Raw genomic sequence first — 23819 nt, 5'->3', positions numbered from 1 at the left:
GAAGGCAGGGGAAGTTGAGAACTGTTTATTTGGACAGTCATAAATAGATTATGTTTTTATGGTCTCTGGAGTTACTGTAAATACAACTTGATGGAACCTCTTTCCCATCCTCATATATTATGTAATTTAATATGTGATTCAATCAGAAAAGTAATGTAAAAATCCACATCATGCTTCTGTGGCACCCCATGAGTTCGGGTACCACAGTAGTGCTGTTCTCCTCTCGGGGAGGGTAATGCCATGCCTGGAGACAGGCGGGATCCCTTTGGAAGTAATCTTACATGCAACACCTTCTGACTCCAGGCCAGAAGAGGGAGCTCTACACCCAACTTCAAGGGAGCTGCTCTCTCTGGTCGGGAGGAGGAGTCAGTTGCTAGGCAGTTAGAATTAGACAGCTGGCAGTTGGTAGCAGACAGTGAAGGAGCACAGAGGAACTTGAGAGCTAGAGGAGGGCTGCGATTGAGCCCCTCTAAGCTAGAGCACAGGAACCGGGCACCAGGAGCCCGAGGTCGTGAGGAACTACAGGTCCCATGGCAGAACCGGAGAGCAGAAGCTAAAAGTGACTTGCCCACATATTACCTGAGGTACAGCAACAACTAGAGCCTGGAGTCACCGTGTACAGAGACCCCAAGTGACGGCTCAAGTTGCCTACCATGCAGGGACTGTCCCAAGACATGGAGTAACTGAGGACCTTGAAAGACAACCACAGGCAGCAAGGGACTTAGAGACCAGCGCATGGTGGAAGGCTCCCAAACTGACCTGGCAAAGGGATTTCCACTTGTCTTCAGTCTGCCTGGACTCCATCAACACCTGTTGCCGGGACCCTGGACTGTGGTGACCGAACACCAGTAAACCAGGTAAAGACTGCTATCGGTGTCTTCCATTTATTTGCCGGTATTCACCACCTTTGCCATACACATTGGGAGCCCTGGGGACCTCACTTCACCTGTGGGAAGCGACATCATCTTTGCTGCAACACCATCACCCCAGAGGTCCCCTTTAAGCAGCGTCGGTCACCTCTGACTAAGAATCACAGGTGGCGTCACAAACTTTTACCATCTTACAACTCCCTTTAAAACTATCCCTTTTACTTGGCTGCTGAGGGCCACGGACTGGGTCGCTGCCACCGTGACCACCCCTGTAATTGCGACCGGACCCGGTACCGAGTATCCCCACTGCCCTGGCAGGCGACTCACTTCTTCTCTAGCTGGATAGTAAAGGGAATCTGTCAGTAAGATCAATCCTCCTAAGCAGTCAATATGAGCATGTAGGTCCTAGGAGGCTGAATAATATGGTACCTTCATATCTGTGATCCGAAGTCTTATTCCAGAGAAATCCCCATTTTTATTATATGTAAATGAACTGTTCAGATCTATGGGCCGGACACAGATCTGCATGAGAATCTGCCCCTGAAGCATGTTTTAAATATGATTCCCTTTAAATATAATCATTTAATATAATAATTTTGCTCAATCTAAAATTATTTTGGCTATATAGATTGTATTTTTTATTTGTTTATACTCTGAGCCCTGTAGAAAATAAATTAGTTCTCATCTGGAAACTGACAAACAAGCTGGCAAGCTGACGATAACGAATTTGTTAACCCCTTAGTGACAGAGCCAATTTGGTACTTAGTGACCAAGCCAATTTTTACAATTCTGACCACTGTCACTTTATGGGGTTATAGCTCTGGAACGATGATTCTGAGATAGCTTTTTCGTGACTTATTGTACTTCATGTTAGTTGTAAAATTTCTTCGATATAACTTGTATTTATTTATGAAAAAAACTGAAATTTGGCAAAAATAAAAAAAAATTTAGCAATTTTCAAACTTTTGATTTTTGTACCCTTAAATCAAAGAGTGGTGTTACACAAAATAGTTAATAAATAACATTTCCCACATGTCTACTTTACATAAGCACAATTTTGGAAACTATTTTATTTTGTTAGGACGTTATAAGGGTTAAAAGTTGACCAGCGATTTCTCATTTTTCCAACAAAATTTACAAAACCATTTTTTTAGGGACCACCTCACTTTTGAAGTGAGTTTGGGGGTCAATATAACAGAAAACACAAAAAAGTGACACCATTCTAAAAACTGTACCCCTTAAGGTGGGCAAAATCACATTCAAGAAGTTTATTAACCCTTCAGGGGCTTCACGAGTACTAAAGCAATGTGGAAAGAAAAAATGAACATTTTACTTTTTTCATAAAAAATTAACTTTGGAAGCAATTTTTTTATTTTCACAAGGGTATCAGAAAATGGACTATAAAATTTGTTATGCAATTTCTCCTGAGTACGATAACCCATATGTGGGGAAAAGTTACTGCTTGGACGCATAGCAGGGCTCAGAAGGGAGGGAGCATCATTTGACTTTTTGAACGCAAAATTGGCTGGAATCAATGGTGGCGCTATGTCACATTTGGAGACCCCCTGATGTACCTATAAAGTGGAACTCCCCCAATTCTAACTCCAACCCTAACCCTAACCGTAATCCCAACCCTAACCCAACCCTAACCCTAGTCCAACTTTAACCCTAACTGTAGCCCTAACCCTAATGCTAGCCCTAGCCTTACCCTAACCCTAGCCAAACCCTAACTCTAGCCCTAAACTTAACCCTAGCCCTTGCCCTAACCCTAACCATTGCCCTAAGCCTAACCATTGCCCTAACCCTTGCCCTAACCATTGCCCTAACCCTTGCCCTAACCCTAACTCTAGCCCTAACCCTAGCCCTTGCTCTAACCCTAGCCCTAATCATTGCCCTAACCATAACCATTGCACTAACTCTTGCCCTAACCCTAGCCCAACCCTAACCCTAGCCCAACCCACTTTAGCCCAAACCACTTTAGCCCAACTCTAACCCTAATGGAAATAAATACTTTTTTAAAATATTATTATTATTATTACCTAACTAAGGGGGTGATAAAGGGGGGTTTGATTTACAATTTTTTTTATTTTGATCACTGTGATAGAGTCTATCACAGTGATCAAAATGAACCAATAGGAAATATTTCCTATTGTTGCCGGGTGCCGGCCGGCAGATCTCAGCGGGCACACTGCACATGCGCCCACCATATTCTCCCAGAATAAGACGCTGGCAATCCGGGGATTTCACGGGGATGCAGAGACTCCGGAGGTACTGGGGGGATCGGGGGACCCCATTTCTCTCTCCTATGATGTGCGATCACATCAGAGAGATTTTTTCTGGTCGCCGTTATACCATTAATAACGGCGATCGCAACACTGGGGTTGGTAAAAACCGACCCGAATCATGTTCCTTAGGGGTCTCATCTATCCCTGGTATAAGTAGCCTTAACTGCAGCCGTTAAAAGGCTTATCAGCAGTCGTTAAGGGGTTAAAGTGCTTTTATTATATATCTTTATTTAGTACTATGAGTGTATAGGGGGAAATGTTCAAAAAGCATGTGGTTTCTGATCAACTTACTAACACTTAATCGGTTCCATTTTAGCCCCTCCAGTTCAGCCTTTTAACCACTTATGGATCGACAGCTTTAACCCCTTAATCCCATATGACGTACTATCTCGTCAAGGTGACCTGGGACTTAATTCCCAGGGACGGGATAGTACGTCATAGCGATCGGCTGCGCTCACGGGGGGGGGAGCGTGGCGATCGCGGCCGGGTGTCAGCTGACTATCGCAGCTGACATACGGCACTATGTGCCAGGAGCGGTCACGGACCGCCCCCAGCACATTAACCCCGGCACACTGCGATCAAACATGATCGCAGTGTTCCGGGGGCATAGGGAAGCATCATGCAGGGAGGGGGCTCCCTGCATGCTTCCCTGAGACCCTTGGTACAAGGCGATATGCTGACATAGGGCATTGCAAAGTGTCAGATCAGCGATCTGACCTTATAACATGATGCCCTCCCGGGGCAATGTTATAAAGTAAAAAAATTATATTTAGATGTGTAAAAAAAAAAAAATCCCTAAATAAAGAAAAAAAAAAGTATTGTTCCCATAAATACATTCCTTTATCTAAATAAAAAAACAAAACAATAAAAGTACACATATTTAGTATCTCCACGTCCGTAACAACCTGACCTATAAAACTGTCCCACTAGTTAACCCCTTCAGTGAACACCGTAAAAAAAAAAAAAAAAGAGAGGCAAAAAACAATGCTTTATTATCATACAGCCGAACAAAAAGTGGAAAAGCACGCGATCAAAAACAGATATAAATAACCATGGTACCGCTGAAAACGTCATCTTGTCCCGCAAAAAAACGAGCCACCATACAGCCACCATACAGCATCATCAGCAAAAAAGTAAAAAAGTTATAGTCCTCAGAATAAAGCGATGCAAAAAATATTATTTTTTTCTATAAAATAGTTTTTATCGTATAAAAGCGCCAAAACATAAAAAAAATGATATAAATGAGGTATCGCTGAAATCGTACTGACCCGAAGAATAAAACTGCTTTATCCATTTTACCAAAGGCGGAACGGTATAAACGTCCCCCCCCCCCCCAAAAAAAAAGAAAATCATGAATAGCTGGTTTTTGGTCATACTGCCTCACAAAAATAGGAATAAAAAGCGATCGAAAAATGTCATGTGCATGAAAATGTTACCAATAAAAACGTCAACTCGTCCCGCAAAAAACAAGACCTCACATGACTGTGGACCAAAATATGGAAAAATTATAGCTCTCAAAATGTGGTAACGCAAAAAAATATTTTTTGCAATAAAAAGCGTCTTTTAGTGTGTGACAGCTGCCAATCATAAAAATCCGCTAAAAAAACAGCTATAAAAGTAAATCAAACCCCCCTTCATCACCCGCTTAGTTAGGGAAAAATAAAAAAATAAAAAAAGTATTTATTTCCATTTTCCCATTAGGGTTAGGGCTAGGGTTAGGGTTAGGGTTGGGGCTAGGGTTAGGGTTGGGGCTAGGGTTAGGGTTGGGGCTAGGGTTAGGATTACATTTACGGTTGGGATTAGGGTTAGGGGTGTGTCAGGGTTAGGGGTGTGGTTAGGGTCATGGTTGGGATTAGGGTTAGGGGTGTGTTGGAATTAGGGGTGTGGTTAGGGTTGGGGTTAGGGGTGTGGTTGGGATTAGGGGTGTGTTTGGGTTAGGGTTTCAGTTAGAATTGGGGGTTTCCACTGTTTAGGCACATCAGGGCTCTCCAAACGTGACATGGCGTCCGATCTCAATTCCAGCCAATTCTGCGTTGAAAAAGTAAAACAGTGCTCCTTCCCTTCCGAGCTCTCCCATGCGCCCAAACAGGGGTTTACCCCAACATATGGGGTATCAGCGTACTCAAGAGAAATTGGACCCCAGAAGGTGACAAACAAATTGGAGCTGAAGTAAATTTTTTGTGAAAAAAAATTAAATGTTCATTTTTTTAAAACATTCCAAAAATTCCTGCGAAACACCTGAAGGCTTAATAAACTTCTTGAATGTGGTTTTGAGCACCTTGAGGGGTGCAGTTTTTAGAATGGTGTCACACTTGGTTATTTTCTATCATATAGACCCCTCAAAACAACTTCAAATGTGATGTGGTCCCTAAAAAAAAATGGTGTTGTAAAAATGAGAAATTGCTGGTCAACTTTTAACCCTTATAACTCGCTAACAAAAAAAAAATTTTGTTTCCAAAATTGTGCTGATGTAAAGTAGACATGTGGGAAATGTTACTTATTAAGTATTTTGTGTGACATATCTCTGTGATTTAAGGGCATAAAAATTCAAAGTTGGAAAATTGGGAAATTTTCAAAATTTTCACAAAAAAAAAACAGTTTTTTTCACAAATAAACGCAGGTAATATCAAAGAAATTTTACCACTATCATGAAGTACAATATGTCTCGAGAAAATTATGTTAGAATCACCGGGATCCGTTGAAGCATTCCAGAGTTATAACCTCATAAAGGAACAGTGGTCAGAATTGTAAAAATTGGCCCGGTCATTAACATGAAAACCACCCTCGGGGCTTAAGGGGTTAAAGGGAACCTGTCACCCCCAAAATCGAAGGTGAGCTAAGCCCACCAGCATCAGGGGCTTATCTACAGCATTCTGTAATGCTGCAGATAAGCCCCCGATGTATCCTGAAAGATGAGAAAAAGAGGTTAGATTATACTCACCCAGGGGCGGTCCCGGTCCGGTTCTGGTCCGATGGGCGCCGCGGGCCTCCCATCTTCTTACGATGACATCCTCTTCTTGTATTCACGCTGTGGCTCCGGCGTAGGCGTACTTTGTCTGCTATGTTGAGGGCAGAGCAAAGTACTGCAGTGAGCAGGCGCTGGGCCTCTTTGACCTTTCCCGACGCCTGCGCACTGCAGTACTTTCCTCTGCACTAAACAGGGCAAACAAAGTACGCCTGCGCCGGAGCATGAATACAAGAAGAGGACGTCATCGTAAGAAGATGGGAGGCCCTGGACCGGACTGCGACGCCCTATCGGACCAGAACCGACCGGGACCGCCCCTGGGTGAGTATAATCTAACCTCTTTTCCTCATCTTTCAGGATACATCAGGGGCTTATCTACAGCATTACAGAATGCTGTAGATAAGCCCCTGATGCTGGTGGGCTTAGCTCACCTTCCATTTTGGGGGTGACAGGTTCCTTTAAATAGGCTTCTAAATCTTGTACCATTGTATATTTGTGTCAGGTTTTAATACTACTGAAAATGATTCAGTACATTCTTTTACTATTATCCTCCTCAAAATTTGCAGTACGTCTTACAGTCCGGAGCGGCTACATGTATTTCAATGCAGCTGAATGTTCCGGGTATTGATGCGAGACTCACGCGAGTTTTTCGCATTACACTCACTAGTGTGACCCCTGTCATGAATCCCAATGGCTAGGGATAGCAAGGGACAAGCAAAGTAATACAAAATATCGGACGAGCTCTAGGGTGATGGAACCTGGGCTGACCGCTGCCCTACGCCTGACAAACGCAACTAGAGATAGCCAGGGAGCGTGCCTACGTTGGTTCTAGACGCCACGCACCAGCCTAAGAGCTAACTAGTACTGCAGAGAAAATAAAGACCTCACTTGCCTCCAGAGGAATGAACCCCAAAAGGTATAGATGCCCCCCACATGTATTGACGGTGAAATGAGAGGAAGGCACACACATAGAGATGATATATATAGGTTCAGCAAATTGAGGCCCGCTGTAAACTAGAAAGCAGAACGATACAAAAGGGGTCTGAGCGGTCAGCAAAAAACCCTAATCAAAAAAACATCCTGAGATTACAAGAACCCATGTGCCAACTCATGGCACATGGGGAGAACCTCAGTCCACTAGAGCTACCAGCTAGCATAGAGACATAATAAGCAAGCTGGACAAAAAAACCAACAACTGAAAATCAGCACTTAGCTTATCCTGAAAGATCTGGGAGCAGGTAGGCAGGAACCAAACAGAGCACATCTGAATACATTGATAGCCGGCAAGGGAATGACAGAAAGGCCAGGTAAAATAGGAACCACCCAGCCTCTGATGGACAGGTGGAAACCAAAGGCCGCAACCCACCAAAGTCACCCAGTACCAGCAGTAACCACCAGAGGGAGCCCACAAACAGAATCCACAACAGTACCCCCCCTTGAGGAGGGGTCACCGAACCCTCACGAGAACCCCCAGGGCGATCAGGGTGAGCTCTATGGAAGGCGCGGACCAAATCAGTCGCATGAACATCGGAGGCGACCACCCAGGAATTATCCTCCAGACCATAACCCTTCCACTTAACCAAATACTGGAGTTTGCGTCTGGAAACACGAGAATCCAAGATCTTCTCAACAACATACTCCAATTCTCCCTCCACCAGCACCGGAGCAGGAGGCTCAACCGAAGGAACAACGGGCACCTCATACCTCCGCAACAACGACCGATGGAACACATTATGAATAGCAAACGATGCTGGGAGATCCAAACGAAAAGATACAGGGTTAAGAATCTCCGAGATCCTATAAGGACCGATGAATCGAGGCTTGAACTTAGGAGAAGAGACCTTCATAGGGACAAAACGAGAAGACAACCACACCAAATCCCCAACAAGAAGTCAGGGACCCACGCGGCGACGGCGATTAGCAAACTGCTGAGTCTTCTCCTGAGACAACTTCAAATTGTCCACCACCTGATTCCAAATCTGATGTAGCCTGTCCACCACCACGTCCACTCCAGGACAATCCGAAGACTCCACCTGACCAGAGGAAAAACGAGGATGAAACCCTGAATTACAAAAAAAAGGAGAGACCAACGTGGCCGAACTAGCCCGATTATTAAGAGCAAATTCGGCCAGTGGCAAAAAAGCAACCCAGTCATCTTGATCAGCACAAACAAAACACCTCAAATAAGTTTCCAAGGTCTGATTAGTTCGCTCCGTCTGGCCATTCGTCTGAGGATGGAATGCAGACGAGAAAGACAAATCAATGCCCATCTTGGCACAAAACGTCCGCCAAAATCTAGACACAAACTGGGATCCCCTGTCAGAAACGATATTCTCCGGAATCCCATGCAAACGAACCACGTTCTGAAAAAATAAAGGGACCAACTCAGAGGAGGAAGGCAACTTAGGCAAGGGCACCAAATGAACCATCTTAGAAAAGCGGTCACACACAACCCAGATAACGGACATTTTCTGTGAAACCGGGAGATCAGAAATAAAATCCATGGAAATGTGCGTCCAAGGCCTCTTCGGGATGGGCAAGGATAACAACAACCCACTGGCCCGAGAACAGCAAGGCTTAGCTCGAGCACACACTTCACAAGACTGCACAAAGGTACGCACATCCCTAGACAAGGAAGGCCACCAAAAAGACCTGGCCACCAAGTCTCTAGTACCAAATATTCCAGGATGACCAGCCAACACAGAAGAATGGACCTCGGAGATGACTCTACTGGTCCAATCATCCGGAACAAACAGTCTTTCTGGCGGACAACGATCCGGTTTATCCACCTGAAACTCCTGCAATGCACGTCGCAAGTCTGGGGATACGGCGGACAATATTACCCCATCCCTAAGGATACCAGTAGGCCCAGAGTCTCCAGGAGAGTCAGGCACAAAACTCCTGGAAAGAGCATCTGCCTTCACATTCTTAGAACCTGGCAGGTATGAAACCACGAAATTGAAACGAGAAAAAAACAACGACCAACGAGCCTGTCTAGGATTCAAACGCCTGGCAGACTCAAGGTAAATGAGATTCTTGTGATCAGTCAAGACCACCACACGATGTTTAGCACCCTCAAGCCAATGACGCCACTCCTCAAATGCCCACTTCATGGCCAAAAGCTCCCGATTACCCACATCATAATTGCGCTCGGCGGGCAAGAATTTTCTAGAGAAGAATGCACATGGCTTCATCACCGAGCCATTAGAACTTCTCTGTGACAAAACCGCCCCCGCTCCAATCTCGGAAGCATCAACCTCAACCTGAAAAGGAAGTGAAACATCTGGTTGACACAACACAGGAGCAGAAGAAAACCGGCGCTTAAGTTCCCGAAAGGCCTCCACGGCCGCAGGAGACCAATCAGCAACATCAGCACCCTTTTTAGTCAAATCAGTCAAAGGTTTAACAATACTGGAAAAATTAGCAATGAACCGACGATAAAAATTAGCAAACCCCAAGAACTTCTGAAGGCTCTTGACAGATGTAGGTTGTGTCCAGTCACAAATCGCCTGAACCTTGACGGGATCCATCTCAATAGTAGAAGGAGAAAAAATGTACCCCAAAAAAGAAATCTTCTGGACTCCGAAGAGACACTTTGAGCCCTTCACAAACAGAGAATTGGCCCGCAGAACCTGAAACACCTTCCTGACCTGTAAAACATGAGACTCCCAGTCATCAGAAAACACCAAAATATCATCCAAATACACAATCATAAACTTATCCAGATATTCACGGAAAATATTGTGCATAAAGGACTGAAAGACTGACGGAGCATTGGAGAGTCCAAAAGGCATTACCAAATACTCAAAATGGCCCTCAGGCGTATTAAATGCGGTTTTCCACTCGTTACCCTGTTTTATCCGCACCAGATTATACGCACCGCGAAGATCTATCTTAGTGAACCACCTAGCCCCCTTAATGCGAGCAAACAAATCAGTCAATAATGGCAGTGGATACTGATATTTGACTGTAATCTTATTCAGAAGGCGATAATCTATACAAGGCCTCAGGGAACCATCTTTTTTGGCCACGAAAAAAAAACCTGCTCCCAGAGGGGACGAAGATGGATGAATATGTCCCTTTTCCAAGGACTCCTTAATATAATTCCGCATAGCAGTATGCTCTGGCAGTGACAGATTAAATAAACGACCCTTAGGGAACTTACTGCCAGGAATCAATTCTATAGCACAGTCACACTCTCTATGAGGAGGGAGCGAATTGAGCTTAGGCTCCTCAAAAACATCCCTATAGTAAGACAAAAACGCAGGGATCTCAGAAGGAGTAGATGAAGCAATTTAAATCGGAGGTGCATCATCATGAACCCCCTGACATCCCCAGCTTAACACAGACATTGTTTTCCAGTCCAGGACAGGATTATGAGTTTGTAACCATGGCAGACCAAGCACTAGCACATCATGTAAATTATACAGTACAAGGAAGCGAATCACCTCCTGATGAACGGGAGTCATGCGCATGGTCACTTGTGTCCAATACTGCGGCTTATTCATAGCCAATGGTGTAGAGTCAATTCCCTTCAGAGGGATAGGAACTTCCAGAGGCTCCAGACTAAAACCGCAGCGTTTAGCAAATGACCAATCCATAAGACTCAGGGCAGCGCCTGAATCCACATAGGCATCGACGGAAATGGAAAACAGTGAAAAAATCAAAGTCACAGACAAAATGAACTTAGGCTGCAGAGTACCAATGGCAAAAGATTTATCAACCCTTTTTGTGCGTTTAGAGCATGCTGATATAACATGAGCTGAATCACCACAATAAAAACACAATCCATTTTTCTGCCTATAATTTTGCCGTTCACTTCTGGACTGAATTCTATCACATTGCATAGTCTCAGGTGCCTGTTCAGAAGACACCGCCAAGTGGTGCACGGGTTTGCGCTCCCGTAAACGCCGATCAATCTGAATGGCCATAGCCATCGACTCATTCAGACCTGTAGGCGTAGGGAACCCCACCATAACATCCTTAATGGCCTCGGAAAGACCATTTCTGAAGTTTGCAGCCAGGGCGCACTCATTCCACTGAGTAAGCACCGACCATTTCCGAAATTTTTGACAATATATTTCCGCTTCATCATGCCCCTGAGAGAGGGCCAACAAAGCCTTTTCAGCCTGAATCTCCAGGTTGGGTTCCTCATAGAGCAATCCCAATGCCAGAAAAAACGCATCCACACCGAGCAATGCAGGATCCCCTGGTGCCAATGCAAATGCCCAATTCTGAGGGTCGCCCCGCAGGAAAGATATTACAATCTTAACCTGTCGAGCAGGGTCTCCAGAGGAGCGAGATTTCAAAGAAAGAAACAATCTACAATTGTTCCTGAAACTCAGGAAGGTAGATCTATCTCCAGAAAAGAACTCTGGAATAGGAATTCTAGGTTCAGACATGGAAGTGTGAACAACAAAATCCTGTATGTTTTGAACTTTTGCCGCGAGATTACTCAGGCTGGAAGCCAAACTCTGGACATCCATGTTAAACAGCTAATATCAGAGCCATTCAAGGGTTAAGAGGAGGTAAGAAGCAGCTAGACAGCAATTAAGGGCTAGGCAGCAAAGCTCTGAAGGAAAAAAAAAAAAAATTTCCCTTAAACACTTCTTTTTCTCCTGCTTCAGCCCAAACAATTAACACTTTGTGGGCCGGCTATACTGTCATGAATCCCAATGGCTAGGGATAGCAAGGGACAAGCAAAGTAATACAAAATATCGGACGAGCTCTAGGGTGATGGAACCTGGGCTGACCGCTGCCCTACGCCTGACAAACGCAACTAGAGATAGCCAGGGAGCGTGCCTATGTTGGTTCTAGACGCCACGCACCAGCCTAAGAGCTAACTAGTACTGCAGAGAAAATAAAGACCTCACTTGCCTCCAGAGGAATGAACCCCAAAAGGTATAGATGCCCCCCACATGTATTGACGGTGAAATGAGAGGAAGGCACACACATAGAGATGATATATATAGGTTCAGCAAATTGAGGCCCGCTGTAAACTAGAAAGCAGAACGATACAAAAGGGGTCTGAGCGGTCAGCAAAAAACCCTAATCAAAAAACCATCCTGAGATTACAAGAACCCATGTGCCAACTCATGGCACATGGGGAGAACCTCAGTCCACTAGAGCTACCAGCTAGCATAGAGACATAATAAGCAAGCTGGACAAAAAAACCAACAACTGAAAATCAGCACTTAGCTTATCCTGAAAGATCTGGGAGCAGGTAGGCAGGAACCAAACAGAGCACATCTGAATACATTGATAGCCGGCAAGGGAATGACAGAAAGGCCAGGTAAAATAGGAACCACCCAGCCTCTGATGGACAGGTGGAAACCAAAGGCCGCAACCCACCAAAGTCACCCAGTACCAGCAGTAACCACCAGAGGGAGCCCACAAACAGAATCCACAACAGACCCCGTCCTTAACATGACTAATAAGTTAAAGGGGCAATAGTCAAAAATCCCAATTAATTTAATTTGACTCTTCTACATTTATCACTAACCAGGATTTAGTGGGTCACATTGTAACATCAGACTGTGTACATCCGAACTCGATGTATGCAAATAATTAAATTTTTTTTAAAATCTATATGGAATAAAAGTTAGATTTTAATTACACATTCCTTTTTTTCCCCCTTTCTCTAATTTTATCTAATACTTATTATATTGCCAGTTTCGGCCCGGTCAGCTACACATCTAGCATCACTAGCTTGACCAACTCCTTCTATTTTACTCATTTTAGAAATGTAAAACATATACATGGTCCTGTTCTACATGCACATGTAGGCTCCTATTTTCTTGAAGTCACACATGCGTACTGAGCAGCATTTTCACAAGCCACCCTAGAATTATTTAAAGAATTTCCCCTATACTTAAGGAGTGTTATCCAGCAAAGACATTATTTCCAATGGGGAGGCAAGATTTAATCTACCAACAGCAGTCGGTAATTGTTTGCCATAGGCTGCAGAGAGAGAACCCTGAACATCTCTCCAGATGTAGGTACCAGATAAAGAAATACTAGAGTGAGAGAATTTATATTTCACAACTATTGTGAATGAACTTTACTACGAATGCCTGACTTCTGATAACTGACGAGTATAAACAGGCTTGCTTAAAATTCAAGCTCTCGACTTAATATCATTCTGCATACACAGGACATATACTGGCGAGAACACTGACAGTGTAGGTGCACAGAACAGTTGATTACTGATCGTTCTGTGCATATCAGAAGCACGGTCAGCCTGCAGAAACGGCAATCATATAACAAGTTGGCCAGAACTAAATGAGCCCTTAAAGGGAACCTGTCACCCCCCAGGCATTTTTAACTAAAAGAGCCAGCTTGTGCAGCACTAATGCTGCATTCTGTCAAGGTGGCTCTTAGTTCTGGTCCCTGCCAACGCTGCAATAATTGCTTTTATAATGTGCCCCTCAAAACTCGAATTAGACCTGGGGGCAGGTCTTTCCCCCCTAACACAGACGCACCACAGCCGTCTGCGCGCCATGCGCCACCTCCTCTTCCTTCATTAGCGTCCCCGTCGCCTGCACTGTAAGTTTTTTTTCGGGCATGCGCAGTTGCGTTGCCCTTCGAACTTCTAGTGCAGGTGCCGGGGAAGCTAATGAAGGAAGAGGAGGCGGCGCCCGGCGCACAGAGGCCATGAGTGATGGCTGTGGTGCGTCTGTTAGGGGGAAAGACCTGCCCCCAGGTCTAATTCGAGGTATGAGGGGCACATTATAAAAGCGATTATTGCAGCATTGGCAGGGACAAGAACTAAAAGAGCCACCTTGACAGAATGCAGCATTAGTGCTGCACAAGGTGGCTCTTTTAGCTCAAAACGCCTGTGGGGTGACAGGTTCCCTTTAAGGGCAAATCAAGAAAGTATGTTATTGACTAACTGGTTATAATGAGAAAAAAATCCTTGCCAATAATTACATCGTATTTGCCAATGAAAACATTTAATCCATTAATTTGTAAATTTTAATTATACAGTTACCCATATTATAAAGAAAAATCTTGCCCGAGGGCCATTTGTCACATCACTGTGTAACTATGTCATTTAATAATTGATTTCATGTTGACAGGGTCAAATTATCTTTCAGAAAGTGGTGGGAATTAATCATAACATGAAAGTTTCCTATTAACTTTTAGATCACTATCGGATCCACATTTAGAATCTAAACTCCATTTCACAAATGAGGTAATCTAATGTAGACTATTTTAGTAAGCCTGCAAATGAATGCAGATATCATACTTAGTAATTAAGTCTTTAAAAATTAAAATCTGGATATTGTATCATGTAATTTATTCCATTGCAGACGATGGCTCCTGATTAGTATCGTTATAGATTGATGTGACCTTTTACGAACATGACGCAATGCATCAAAGATATGCAAGTCAGAAAAGCAAGTCTCTACGAGAATGTGTAGTGCTGTGCAAAACTTTTAGGCAGGTGTGGTTAAAAAAAGCATGCTGCAAAGTAAGGCTAGGTTCAGATCGCGTTAGTGCCATCCGTTTAATGAATCCGTTAAATGGATGCGATAACGCTGATGCACAAAAAAATTTTTGTACAGTTGCGCTAACGCATGGTAGCATTGCGTTGGCATGCATTAGCAATAGAGGTCTATGAACAGCGATTGCGTCCAATCGCTGTGCGTTAGACCTAACGTACCCAAAAACGCGGTAGACCGCTTTCGAGAGTGCGTCACAAAGTAACGGACCATCGCTATTGCATGCCGATTTTGACATGCGTTAGGATGCGTTACGATAATGGACACGTTAACGGGCACGTTAACGGATCCGTTACATAGCGTTAATGCCGCTAAATAACGGATCCGTTAAACGGATTCCCCAAACACAATGTGAATTTACCCTCAGAAAGAATGCTTACAAAAATGGAAATGTTAATAACTTGTTATATATTTTTTTTATAGTAACAAAATACAAATTTAATGAACAAGAGAAAATTCTAACTTAAATCAATATTTGGTGAGAATACCCATTGCCTTCAGAATACCACTAGTTCTTCCAGGTACACTTGGACACACTTTTTGAAGGATCTCGGCAAGGAAGTTGTTCCTTTCATCTTGGAGAACTAACCCCAGATCTTTTGTGGATGTAGGCTTGTGCAAATGCTTTTGTCTTTTCATGTAATTCCAGACATACGCAATGATTTTGAGATCAGGACTCTGTGGGGGACATATCACTTTCTGGACACCTTGTCCTTCTTTACGCTGCAGATAGTTCTTCATGACATTTTCTGTATGTTGGAGCTGTTGTCCTGCTGAAGAATAAATTTGCGTCCCTAATGGTATTGCATGATGGATAAGCATCTGCCTGAATTTCTCAGTATTGAGGACACCATTCATTTTGATCAGATTCCCAAAAATTAATTTGTTGAAATGTAGCCCTAAACTTGCAAAGACCCTCCACCATGCTTCGTTGTTGCCTGCACACTCATTACTGCATTGCTTTAGAGGAACTGACTTCTTTTACAGCCTTCTGTCTTGTTGCTGTTCTCAGTCTTGCCATGTTGTATGAACTATGACATGATGGAAGAACAAGGAGTCCTGGAAGTGATTATGTGGCCCCCACAGATCCCTAATATCCACATCTGCCAGTCTTTCTGGGATTACATGAAGCAAGAAGAATTGTAGAAACCTATATCCCTAGAAGTTGCCTTGAACAACCTCCAAGCCGAGCTCCTTCAAATACTATTCAAATGTACCCAGAAGCTACTTTGAAGAATGATGGTCATACCAAATATTCATGTGACTTAGATATCTCCTTTGTTTATTCATTTGTTTATTCACTTTGCATTTTACTGATTGATAAAAATAAACTATTATCACTTCTATTTTTGAGGAATGTATTTTTGTACATTAATAATGCATTTTTGGACATTCTTACTGTACAATACTTTTTACTACGCCTGCCTAAAACTTTTGCACAGCACTGCAAATACACTTGACTTATCAGAAAATAAGGGCTACTCCAATTTTTTGTATAGATTCTGTTTTTTAATGCAAAATTAGGATATATGGGTATTTATGGGCAGAAGTACTGTAAATGTCCCCAGTGAAAACCATCTGATAACAACTAGTTAGACTTATCCTCAATTGAGGCTTTATATATCCTCAATTATCCACATTCTCAACATTGAAATTAAGAAGGGAAGGTGATGATTCTGCAGTGACTTCTCTTCCTGTGAGTACATTTGGAACATCACTGGTCGGCAATAGAAAAGAGAGCTGCCAGCAGCAAACCATGATGATTTCCATGCCCAAGTGTATTCACTGTAGCAGAACTGTCCTCAGACAGCCATAAATAATCTCACTGATAGCATTCCAAAGTGTGTAAGTGCGGGTTATTTATGTATGCGGTGCTCATACTCGACACTACATAAATTGAAATGTTTTGAAAATTCTATCTCCCTTTTTTTTAACAATTTGAATAGCAGTAACATGTTTATTGACCTTGTGATTTCCATAATTCCATGAAATTTCCTTCTGGAGAAAGGTTTCAAATGAAGAACTGAAAAGTCGCATGTTTCAGTGTGAATATATACTGTATATATTATATATATATACACACACACACACACGCGTGGTCAAAATTGTTGGTACCCCTCGTTTAATGACAGGAAAACCTACAATGATGACAGAAATAACTTGAATCTGACAAAAGTAATAATAAATAAAAAATCTATGAAAATGAACAAATGAAAGTCAGACATTGCTTTTCAACCATGCTTCCACAAAATTAAAAAATTAAAACTCATGAAATAGGCCTGGACAGAAATGATTGTACCCTTAACTTAATATTTTGATGCACAACCTTTTGAGGCAATCACTGCATCAAACGATTCCTGTAACTGTCAATGAGACTTCTGTACCTCTCGACAGGTAGTTTGGCCCACTCCTCAAGAGCAAACTGCTCCAGTTGTCTCGTGTTTGAAGGTTGCCTTTTCCAGACGGCATGTTTCAGCTCTTTCCATAGATGCTCAATAGGATTTAGGTCAGGGCTCATAGAAGACCAATTCAGAATAGTCCAATGTTTTACTCTTAGCCATTCTTGGGTGTTTTTAGCTGTGTGTTTTGGGTCATTATCATGTTGCAAGACCCATGACCTGCGACTGAGACCAAGCTTTCTGACACTGGGCAGCACATTTCTCTCTAGAATCCCTTGATAGTCTTGAGATTTCATTGTACTCTGCACATATTCTAGACACCCTGTGCTGGATGCAGCAACGTAGCACCAGAACATAACATATCAATCCTCCATGTTTCACAGTAGTGACAGTGTTCTTTTCTTGATATGCTTCATTTTTCCATCTGTGAACATAGAGCTGATGTACCTTGCCAAAAAGTTAAATTTTTGTCTCGTCTGTCCATATGACATTCTCCCAGAAGCTTTTCGGCTTGTCAACTTGCAGTTTGGCAAATTCCAGTCTGGGTTTTTTATGATTTTTGTTTTCAACAATGTCCTCCTTGGTCGTCTCCCTTGAAGTCCACTTTGACTCATACAACGACGGATGGTGCGATCTGACACTGATGTTCCTTGAGATTGAAGTACACCTTTTAATCTGTTTAGTTTTTCTGGGCTCTTTTGTTACCATTTGTATTATCCGTCTCTTTGATTTGTCATCAATTTTCTTCCTATCGCCACGTCCAGTGAGGTTGGCTCCAGTCCCATGGATCTTAAATTTATGAATAATATGTGCAACTGTAGTCATTGGAGAATCAAGCTGCTTGGAGATGGTCTTATAACTTTTAACTTTAATATGTTTGTCTATAATTTTCTTTCTAATCTCCTGAGACAACGCTTTCCTTCTTTCCTCTGGTCCATGTTGAGTGTGACACACACCATGTCACCAAACAGCACAGTGAGTATCTGTGGCCCTATATACAGGCCACGCACTGATTCCAAGATTGTAGACACCTGTGATGCTAGTTAGCGGACACAGCTTGATTTAACATGTCCCTTTTGTCACATTATTTTCAGGGGTACCATCATTTCTGTCTAGGCCTATTTCATGAGTTTTATTTATTTTTTTTAATTCTGTGGAAGCATGGTTGAAAAGCAATGTCTGACTTTCATTTGTTCATTTTCATAGATTTTTAATTTATTACTTTTGTCAGATTCAAGTTATTTCTGTGACCATTGTGGGTTTTTCTGTCATTAAATACGATACGATACACTTTATTAATCCCGGGGGAAATTACGGTATTACAGCAGCAATACAAACAGCAGTACATAAAATATTAGGACACAAATCTTGCACAAGTATACCAACATTATATAACAAATAAATGTGGGTAGTTCTGGTATATAAGTCACTGTTAATTGACATTAGTACAACTGCAATCAGTCATTGCTGTCTACCACCCTTAGGAAATTATTATACATTCCCATAGCAGTAGGTACAAACGATATCCTGAATTTCTCCTTCTTATACCTTAGTAGGATTAGATGGCTGCTGAATGTGCTCTTCTGCTTCATGAACAGCTCATATAGTGGGTGTGCATTATTGATCATTATAGCCCTACAGTTCTTCTGAATCCTATCCTCCAATACCTCCTCAAAAGAGTCCAGATGGAGGCCAACTACAGCGCTTGCCATCTTGATAAGTTTGTTGTGCTTATTAGCGTCAGCTACTCGCACACTACTGCCCCAGCATATGATAGCAAAAAAAGATGGCCTTTGCCACAACAGACTGGTAGAACATTTCCAGCATTTTACAGCACACACTGAATGACCTGAGCTTCCGAAGAAAGCACCGTCTGCTCATTCCCTTCTTGTAAACCTTTTCTATATGACACCTCCAATCGAGTTTACTGTCAAGGTGACCCCCAAATATTTGTAGCTCTTAACAATATGAGGGGTAACAACAAATTTGACCACGTGTGTATATACATATATATATATGTAGAGAGATAGATATCTTTTAAATATGTTCATTTGTGTAAATTCTGCTTTTTGTATTTTCTCATCTGTATATTTTGCATATAATTTAACCCCTTCACCCCCGAGCCTGTTTTCATCTTCATGACCAGACCAAATTTTACAGTTCTGTCCACGTCATGAGGTAATATCTCTGGAACACTTTGACGAATCCCACTGATTCAGATTTTCTAGTGACATATTGTACTTCATGATAATGGTAAAATGTGTTCAATATGACTTACTTTTGTGAAAAAATGTCATACAAAGTAGTCAATAAATACCATTTCCCACATTATTTCTACTCTACATCAGCACAATTTTTGAAACATACCTTTTCTTTTGTTAGGAAGTTAGGAGGATTCAAATTTGACCAGTGATTTCTCATTTTTACAACAAAATTTGCAAAACCATTTTTTTTAGAGACCACATCACATTTTAAGTGACTTTGAGGGGCCTATATGACATAAAATACCCCAAAGTAACACCATTCTAAAAACTGCACCACTCAATGTGCTGAAATCCATACTCAATACGTTTATTAACCCTTCAGGTGCTTCACAGGAACTAAAGAAATCTGGAATGAAAAAAACTTAACATTTAACTTTTTTTCCCCAAAATTTTATTCTAGACCAAAAAATATATATATTTTCACAAGGGAAACAGGAGAAAATGGATGCCAAACTTTGTTGTGCAATTTGTCCTGAGCACGCCGATACCCCATATATAGAGGAAAACTACTGTTTGGGTACATAGCAAGACGCAGAAGGGGGGAGCGCCATTTGACTTTTTGAAGGCAAAATTTGTTGGAATCGAGAGCGGGTATCATGTCGCGTTTACAGAGCTCCTGATGTGCCTAAACCCCACACAAGTGACCCCATTTTTGAAACTAGACAACTCAATGAACTTATCTAGATGTGTGGGGAACACTTTGAACATACAGGTGCTTCACAGAAATTTATAACATTGAGCCAGGAAAATAAAAAAAGATCTAATTTTTTTCCACAAAAATGCTCTTTTATCCCTTGTGAAAATAACAAATTTGGGGCTAACAGGAGAAAATGGATGACAAAAATTGTTGTGCAGTTTCTCCTGAGTATGACGATACACCATATGTGGGGGAACACTACTGTGTGGGCGCATAGCAGGGTTCAGGAGGAAAGGAGTGCCATTTTGTTTTTTGAATGTAAAATTTGCTGGAATCATTACTGGACACCATGTCGCATTAGGAGAGACCCTGATGTGGCTAAACAGTGAAAATTCCCAACTGACACCATTTTTGAAACTAGACCCTTCAAGGAACTTTTTTAGATGCGTGGTAAGCACCTTGAACTCCCAGGTGCTCCACAGAAGTGTATAACGTAGAGCCATGAAAATAAAAAAACACATTTGTCCCACAAAAATGTTTTTTAGCCACAAATTTTGCATTTTCACAAGAATTACAAGAAAAATTGCACAACACAATTTGTTGTTTGATTTCTCCTGAGTACGCTGATACCCCATATGTGGGGTAAAATTACTGTTTGGGTGCACGGCAGGATTCGGAAGGGAAGGAGCCCCAAATTGGATAGAATCATTTGCTGACACCATGTTGCGTTTGGAGAGCCTCTGATGTGCCTAATTAGTAGAAACACCCCACAAGTCACACCATTTTGGAAATTAGTGAAAGAATAAGAAAGAAAAGACATTTCACCACGTTGTAGGAATACAGATGAGAAGTCCTGCGCGGATGGAGCAAGGCAAAATCTTCAGCATTCAATATGAAATGGATTGGAAATCCAGCGAGGCATATATGGTAAAATTCAGAAAAAAACTTTATTATCAAAAATGAGTAAAATTCAAAAACAGAGATGGAATCACCAGCGGCACACTTAGCCGACACACTTCGGCTAAGGAGAATTATTCATGGTAGTGGTAAAGTTTTTTCTGAATTTTACTATAAATGCCTCGCTGAATTTCCAATCCCTTTCATATTGAATTTTGGAAATTAGCCCCCTCACAAAGTATATCTAGAAGTGTAATGAGCACCTTGAACCCCCAGGAGCTTCACAAAAGTTATCCTCCTTCCATATCCTCCTTCCCCTCTTGCTTCCTCAAACTCAATGTGGACAAATCTGAACTTATCATCTTTCCTCCATCTCACAGATCTTCCTTACCTGATCACAATAAATGACATAGAATATATAATCACTAGTGTTGAGCATTCCGATACCGCAAGTATCGGGTATCGGCCGATACTTGCGGTATCGGAATTCCGATACCGAGTTCCGATATTTTTGTGATATCGGAAATCAGAATCGGAAGTTCCCAGTGTATGGTTCCCAGGGTCTGGAGGAGAGGAGACTCTCCTTCAGGCCCTGGGATCCATATTCATGTAAAAAATAAAGAATTAAAATAAAAAATATGGATATACTCACCCGACCGGCGGCCCCTGGACCTTACCGCTGTTAACCGGCAGCCTCTTTTCCTAAGAATGAGGAGTTTAGGACCTGCGATGACGTCGCGGCTTGTGATTGGTCGCGTGAGCGGTCACATGAGCGGTCACGCGACCAAACACAAGCCGCGATGTCAGCCGCGACGTCATCTAAGGTCCTAAACTCCTCATTCTTAGGAACGGAGGCTGCCGGTTAACAGCGGTAAGGTCCAGGGGCCGCCGGACAGGTGAGTATATCCATATTTTTTATTTTAATTCTTTATTTTTTACATGAATATGGATCCCAGGGCCTGAAGGAGAGTTTTCTCTCCTTCAGACCCTGGGAACCATCCAGGATACCTTCCGATACTTGAGTCCCATTGACTTGTATTGGTATCGGGTATCGGTATCGGCGATATCCGATATTTTTCGGGTATCGGCCGATACTATCTGATACCGATACTTTCAAGTATCGGAAGGTATCGCTCAACACTAATGATAATTTTGAAGAGTTAGACCAGCAGTGTGAGGGAATCAGTGCAGCTAAAAAAGACAGATGACGTAAAAATGGGGCACAACTAGGGCTATCATGAACTAATGACTTATCTGATAGTGGTAGCTCACATCCGTCCTCTGATTTCCGTGGAAATCAGAGGACGGATGTGAGCTACCACTATCAGATAAGTCATTAGTTCATGATAGCCCTAGTTGTGCCCCATTTTTAAGTCATCTGTCTTTTTTAGCTGCACTGATTCCCTCGCACTGCTGGTCTAACTCTTCAAAATTATCATACATTGGCTCTGGCTGGCTCCACAAACAAACAGGTAGTGATTCCTTTTTGATCTGCTGCATATACATTGCCAATAGACTACAACATAGAATGTGTGTTTATATTCTCACATCATCTGTCCCCCTCTAGTTATACTGACTCTCTCACATTACTGGTTGATCTCTTCAGAAGTATCAGACATTGGCTCTGGCTGGCTTCTCAAACAAACAGGTAGCTATTTCAATTTGGATCCACCACCTATATGTTGCCAACAGACGATAATATTTAGTGTGTCTATATTTACCCCTACAGCCATTGGTGCATATACCAACCGACTCTTCACTACGGCAGCCACGGCAGCATTAATATTAAAGTGATAAACATTCCCTAAGCCCTGTAAGTTTATACATCGGTGCAATAATATAGCCTCTTGGGTGGTATTATCCTCGCTCTATTCTTGCACTTGGACCCATGTCCACTGTCTATCCGATAGAATATATCTGACCTACGGATGATATTGGGCCTGTGCACACACATACGCGCCCGCCGAGTCCAGGGCTTCCTACATTTGATCTTACCTGAGGTCATACCAACACCAGTAATACAGCTGTACGACTCACTTTGTCCTATTACCCTTTGCAGGTCTGCTTACCTTTATTTTTTGGCTGATACCCTAGCAGCACTATTTACACACTCGAAAGAAGGAACTTCTACCTAAGGGTATGCTGGATTATCAATCTTTACCGTCTCTTCTTTGATATCAATCTATTGTGCATTTCTGAAACCTCTCCTTTTCCGTTGTTTTTGCTCCTTATTATTTATTGATGGTACGATACTACATGGCCTTCATTTTCAGCATACGGTCCTGACATGTTTTCTGAACTGTATATATGTAAATATGTATTATTGTCTTTGTCTATACTATGTATATAGTTATTTACTACGTTTTATTTTATTTGTTTCAGCGATTTAGTGATCAAGGCCACGGGTTGGCCGAAACGTTTTGTGCTTATCGCTTCACCGGAACATTTATCCAATAAAAATTATTCACATGAATCCAGTATCTTCATCGTACGAGTGCAGTGTTTATATATTCTATGACTGAGAGAACCACGGGTTCCGTTCACTTGCACCGTCACTTTCACAATTGTCGAGTGCTAGCCTTCTATACTCTCTACACAATAAATGACATCACGCTTTCCCCTGTACAAGAAGTCCACTGCCTAGGAGTAACCCTTGACTCTGCCCTGTCCTTCAAACCGCATATCCAACCTCTTTCCACCTCCTGTCGCTTCCAGCTCAAAAAAATTTCCAGAATCCGTCCTTTCCTCAACCCTCAATCTACTAAAATTCTTGTGCATGCCCTCATCATCTCCCACTTCAACTACTGCAACATCCTTTTCTGTGACCTCCCAACACTCTCGCACCTCTCCAGTCCATCCTTAACTCTGCTGCCCGACTAATTAATCTCTCTCCTTGCTACTCCTCCACTTCTCCCCTCTGCAAATCTTTTCACTGGCTCCCATTCCCTCAACGTATCCAGTTCAAATTACTAATACTGACCTACAAAGCCATCCATAAC

General features: G+C 42.4%; 1 protein-coding gene and 1 long non-coding RNA gene across 3 annotated transcripts in view; one reads left to right on the top strand and one right to left on the bottom strand.

Annotated features, from left to right (window-relative positions):
* Nucleotides 1–23819, bottom strand: part of CORIN (corin, serine peptidase) — a 450167-nt gene that overhangs the window by 359952 nt on the left and 66396 nt on the right. The window lies entirely within an intron of this gene.
* Nucleotides 365–22957, top strand: LOC143793137 (uncharacterized). Its single transcript, XR_013220056.1, has 4 exons — nt 365–857; nt 14265–14313; nt 22388–22468; nt 22880–22957. It is a non-coding gene; the product is annotated as an uncharacterized LOC143793137 (long non-coding RNA).

This window comes from Ranitomeya variabilis, chromosome 1, assembly GCF_051348905.1.
Source record: "Ranitomeya variabilis isolate aRanVar5 chromosome 1, aRanVar5.hap1, whole genome shotgun sequence".
Classification (NCBI taxonomy): Eukaryota; Metazoa; Chordata; class Amphibia; order Anura; family Dendrobatidae; genus Ranitomeya; species Ranitomeya variabilis.
Note: the sequence above shows the minus strand (reverse complement) of the source record. Positions and strands in the feature narration are given on the sequence as shown.